Source organism: Myotis brandtii, unplaced genomic scaffold, assembly GCF_000412655.1.
Source record: "Myotis brandtii unplaced genomic scaffold, ASM41265v1 scaffold151, whole genome shotgun sequence".
NCBI lineage: Eukaryota > Metazoa > Chordata > Mammalia > Chiroptera > Vespertilionidae > Myotis > Myotis brandtii.
Genome location: NW_005355461.1, coordinates 427,879 through 433,349, shown reverse-complemented (window position 1 = coordinate 433,349; position 5,471 = coordinate 427,879). Strand labels below are relative to the sequence as shown.

The 5,471-nt window shown below is 47.6% G+C and overlaps 1 pseudogene; it reads right to left on the bottom strand.

The window, feature by feature from the left end:
- Positions 1-4,299: 4,299 nt before the first annotated feature.
- The window catches only part of LOC102248899, a 3,083-nt pseudogene continuing 1,911 nt past the window's right edge, over positions 4,300-5,471 (bottom strand).

Here is a 5,471-nt window from a genome sequence, read left to right as displayed (position 1 = left end):
CATCTTTGTGTCCAAATTTCCCTTTTTTTAAGGACACATGTCATAATGGATTAGGAGTCTGCTCTACTCCAGTATGACCTCATCCTAACTTAACTAATTACATCTGAAACTACCCTCTTTCCAAATAAAGTCACATTCTGAGGTGCTGGGTGTTAGGACTTCAACATACAAAGGGAGCACAATTCAACTTATAACAAGGGTCACTAGGCATTTTTGCTGATAAGCAATTATGTGAGCCTTGATAAGCCACAGTGACTACCTTGGGGAGGAGAGGGGAGAAGGAGAAGGTGACACTGCAAGAAACGTTCCTGGAAGAGAAGCCTGACCTTGTAGCCAAGACAGAAAGGTGAGATTTACCTACACGGAGGATATCCTGATTTCTCTTTAAAAGTCAGAGGTAAACCGTGGGGTAAAATTGAGTATTCAGTGGGCCCCAGGGGGAACGGGGCAGAAAAGAAGAACCAGCTGACTCATAGATTTTATAGAAGAAATATTAGAACCACTTACTTTTTCAGAGGAGGAAACTGAATTAATGAGTGGTAGAACTAGGACTAGATTCCGGATCTGTTGATATTCTATCCTGTGTCCTTTTCTCTACACTACAAAGATTAGAACTTCAAAATGAGTCCAGGATACCCAGACTCAAAAAAAGTGCCAACACATAATTACTTATCCTTGCATGTCTAGAGCTCAGGGAGAAGTCAGATGCCCAACACATTCCCTGCTGTTTATTTCATTTGGCCTAGGACACCCACCGGTTTCAGGGCTGATGCGTAAGTTAACACTGCCCTCTAGTGGCCTTGTGCCAGCTGCCCACTTGCCTGTCTGCCATCACCAGGCTTAGCCTCAACTCAGAGCATGGCAGTCACCAGCAGCCCTTTCCTAAGTCTGGGTTTCTCCCAGCAGCACATTCTGTGCGTAATTAAATACACACAGTTCCCAGACTTGAAGGCAAAAGTATGTTTTCTCAACATGGGGGATGGTTATCCCTCACTTCACAGGAACTTTGCATAATTCATTTGAATGCTTTTATCTGGTCTTAGTCCCATAAACTGACAGAAAACAAAAGCCAACTCCTAAATTTGCAGGGGAAAAAAATCCATTTTAAGTATGCACAAAATTAAAAGGAGGTCAGAGTATTAAACTTAGAAAGAAAACAGGTTGCTATCAACACATCTCAGAGAAGAGAATGAGCTAAAATGTGGCCGAGTAGAACCCCTTCCAATGTGATGCTTCTCAGTTTCCTCAGCAGAATTTCATTAAAAGCACCTAAGAAATCAATACTTTAGCTATTGTTTTGCTCATTTAGTTTGAATCCTTTTCAGCATATGGCAAAAGGAGAATTAAACTGGCAATCAGGAGTCCTGGATTCTGCAACCATTTCTTCTGCTAAAAAGATGGGTGGCCTTAATCAACTCCTTTCACATCCTGAGTCTGAATTCCTTCAACTTTAAAACAAGGGGCTAGCCCTAACCGGTTTGGCTCAGTGGAGAGCGTCGGCCTGCGGACTCAAGGGTCCCAGGTTCGATTCCGGTCAAGGGCATGTACCTTGGTTGCGGGCACATACCCAGTAGGGGGTGTGCAGGAGGCAGCTGATCGATGTTTCTCTCTCATTGATGTTTCTAACTCTCTATTCCTCTCCTTCTCCCTTCCTCTCTGTAAAAACATCAATAAAATATATTTTTTAAAAAATAAATAAAACAAGGGGCTGGTTTAAATGACCTCAAAGGAAATTTGCAGCTTTAACCCTCTAGAAGTCCCTAATGTCAAGTTCTGCTGGATACCAAGTCCTAAAGTCTGGCATACCCCATGGTCTGGGACATTCCTACTTGCACACCATATAGGGGCCTACATTACAAATGGGGTTGCCTTGGCAATGAGCCAAAGAACTTGAGCAATCATAAATGATGACGCCTAAGTAATTATTTTAAATATTGAACGCATTCCTTCTTTAAAATTTATATCATTTGGAATAAGAACAGTTTCCCTAGGAATTTGCAAACACTCAAAAACATCTTGTGATGTTGCCCCATACCTTTTGACCTGACCAATAAGCTGTTGGGCAGCAACTTCTTCAATGTAGCAAACTGCCACGTTCACAGTGAGCAGCTGTGACCACTAATGGGAATCCAAAGCTCCTGCTGGTCAAACTCATAAATATCACACACACACACACACACACACACAAAAAAAAAAAAAAATCTGAGTTCATAAAGCAGAATCAAATACCTTTATTTCCACACAACTATCCCCAAATTGTTTCTAAATTATTAAATTAGTGACTGCTTCCCACAGTAGCATCTGCAAGCTACAAAATTATAGGCAGTAAATCTAATGTGCAATTCATCTTTGGGGTTATTTTTGGACAAATGAATTGAAGCCATTGAGGAATGACTCCATGTGTTACCAACAAGCAATTAATTAAATTCCCCACAAGCTCTGGCAGGGCAATTTGCTATGCACTTATTACCTATTAAAGACAAGAAAAATATGCAAGCATTTCTGGTGATGTGGTCAACTCCAGTTCTGAAATGTTTTGCTTCTAGAATGCTTATATTCTCAGATTTCCCCGGGAAATATAGGTCAAACAACTAGAGACTCCACTCCAAACCCAAAAATGCCAGTAACATAAGAGCTCATTTTCCTGTTTGTCAAACAATGGTACCTTATGATTCATGTGGCAGAAAACCTAAGGTGGTCCATAGGAAAAACTGAGCTGAAGGATGGGACTAGGAGCCTGAGTTATGAGTCAAAGATGATCGGAAGTCCCAATTGCAAAGAAAAAGGACATATAAATCTTGTGCTCAGTCAAGACTGATGGCCAAAACCCAAAGATCAGCATGATGAGAAAAGCCAATAGCAGAAGTCTGTGGGGTGCATCTGTACTTTTAGTCTGGCGAGTGAAAGCATCCTGGTCCATTGAAGCCCATTCCCTGTGAAGTCAGATGTCAGACAGTGAGTGGAGATGTGGAGACTATAATCAGTATTTGTTGTGAATAGAGAAGTAGGGAGCTGACAATAGCTAGGTCAAAGGTCAAGTTCTTTCAGTTCTAGAGTAGAGAACTGTGGCATCCTCAAGAAACAGAAGAGCCTAGGAATTGAAACTTATAAACCAGTATATCCAGAGCCTTCCACAAAACCAGCAGATTCTGGAATTAGGGAAGGAATACAGATCCCTCTCACCCACCTACCAACCCATCCTCACCCCCAGGATGGTGGGGATGGAGCTTTTGATGACTTTCCGGCTTGGCTTCCATTATCTCAAGAATTCCAAACAGCTGATGCTAGGAGAAAAACCTCTTGACACTAAGGCTTGAGAGGGTGTCTGGCAGGCAGGAACTGACACTGCTTGTGAATAACCTATTAACAGTCCCCTCCTTCCTCTCTAACCTGTAATCTGCCTTTTTCCCTCTGTCAAGTTCCTCTGATGAAGTAGGGGGAAGAGCTCAAGTGGAGAACAAAGAGGAAATGGAACTTGTTATTAACAACCATTCAATAACACTAGCAAGAGTCCTCGACTGTTTAAGCTGAAATGTTTTAAAAATTAAGGCGTCCCATCCATTTGTTTCTAAATGAGGAAACCAAAGCACGGAGAGTGACTTGTCTCACTCATATCCGAACACCCTGTGGGTCCCAGGACTAGACACAAGGTTTCCTGCCTCTTAATCCAATATACATCCCACCAGGATTTTCCCCTGGAGTTAGGGATTAACAGGACTAAGGAAGAGAATAACTTTGCTTCATTCATACACACACACACACACACACACACACACACTAACACACCCCACACACAACCACACACTCCTCTTTTGCACCCTCGCTGCCGCCTTCTTCCTACCTCTGTAGCTGGGTCTAGGGTGTAACTGACCCGTTCGTTAATGAAATTTCCTCTCCAGGTGTCTGGTTATGTGGCTTGCTCTCTAGCACTTTAGCCAGGCAGGATAAAATTCACCTGAACAAGACATGACCCAAAGGGAACAAAGCATGAATGTACTCACGACACCGATAACCCCAATATCAGTGACCACCTGAGAAAAAAGAATTAGGGGAGAGAAAAGAGAGCACAAATGATATCTAAGAGAGAGAAAGAAAAAAAAAGATAGGAGAGAAAAGAAAAAGGAGAATATCTATATAAATAAGAATCATGGTGCCATAGATAGTTCTCAATGGTGCAGTTGAATATCCAACTCCAAAGTTTTAATCCCAACCCCAGAAGGCTGGGCTCTTCTCCATCTCGCAGTCCCCATTCCCAGGCCTCCCTCTCGGCTTCTCACTCCTGAGTCTGCAACCCATCGCCCTGGGGCCCAGTTCCATCCTCTCGTCGGTCCTCAGTGGTGACTCCTGCTTAGCCTCCTCCCCGTGCCACTCCAAGGGAGGCCTTCTTCTAGCCAATTCGTTCTTGGGTCCCCTCGAGGGGATATCAAGAGTCTAGGCTGGGACCCCTGCTACCCACTTAAACTCCCATCACCACAGCCAGCAAAGCCTCAGTCAGGGGACCTGCTTCCTCGCCTGCTGCCTCCAACAGCCCCACTAAGGCCAGAGCCCGCTTCCGTGGGCACTGCCCCGGCCCCAGGATCCAGCGTGCACAGTGGGCAGCCAGCCGAGGCCGGCCCAGGCGGAATACCTCACCCACTGACTCTGGGCCACCTTGGGATCCCAGGTGGATACGGCCCACAGCCTCTTCCAGTTCCTCCTCCAGCCCAGGCAGCAGGAAACGGTCAGCAGCCTCCAGTGCCTCCTCCACCTCTGAGCCCAGCAGGGGCTGGCCTGGCGGGGGAATGGGCCCCAGGGCTGCTCCACAGCCCCGGCAGCCATGCAGGTGATGCATGATAGGCCAGGCTGCGCTGGGTGATAGGTCTCGAAGAGGTACCAGGTCCATCTGGGCTTCAGCAAAGCTGCCAGCTAGCAGGGCCCGGAAGAAAGGGGAGGCAGCAGACGAGGCAGCTCGCTGGGCGGGGAGCCGGAGGCCTGAGTCCAGGAGGAAGTGCAGATCCGGGGCTGGGCTGGGAGCTGAGCCCAGCAGAGGTTCATAGTGGCAAGGGGAGGGCGGGTCTATGTCCAAGGGGCTTGCAGGTGGCGGGGCTGGGCTCACAGTGGGAGACATCAGGCTGTGGAGGCAGGAAAGGGAGTCTGCAGCAAAGAAGAGGAAGAGCGGGTGCGGGGCTGGCCGCGTCAGCGCCGAGAGGAGGAGTCGGAGGCCGCCCTGGTCCAGAAGTAGCCGGCGCCACAGAGAGGGCTTCCGACAAATGAAGGGCAAGGTCAGCGCACAGGCCACACGGTCCTCAGGACTCCCGGAGAGCAGCAGGTGAGTGAGGACCCCCACTCCGAAGGGCGACTCCGCCTGCACCGTCAGGTTCTGCAGCAGCATTTCACCCAGCTCCCGGTGCTCGCTGCGCTGACAGGGGGGCCGGGCACGCAGCGTGGGCCAGTCGTCCGGGGCGACACCCAGCACCAGCCAGGCTGGGAGC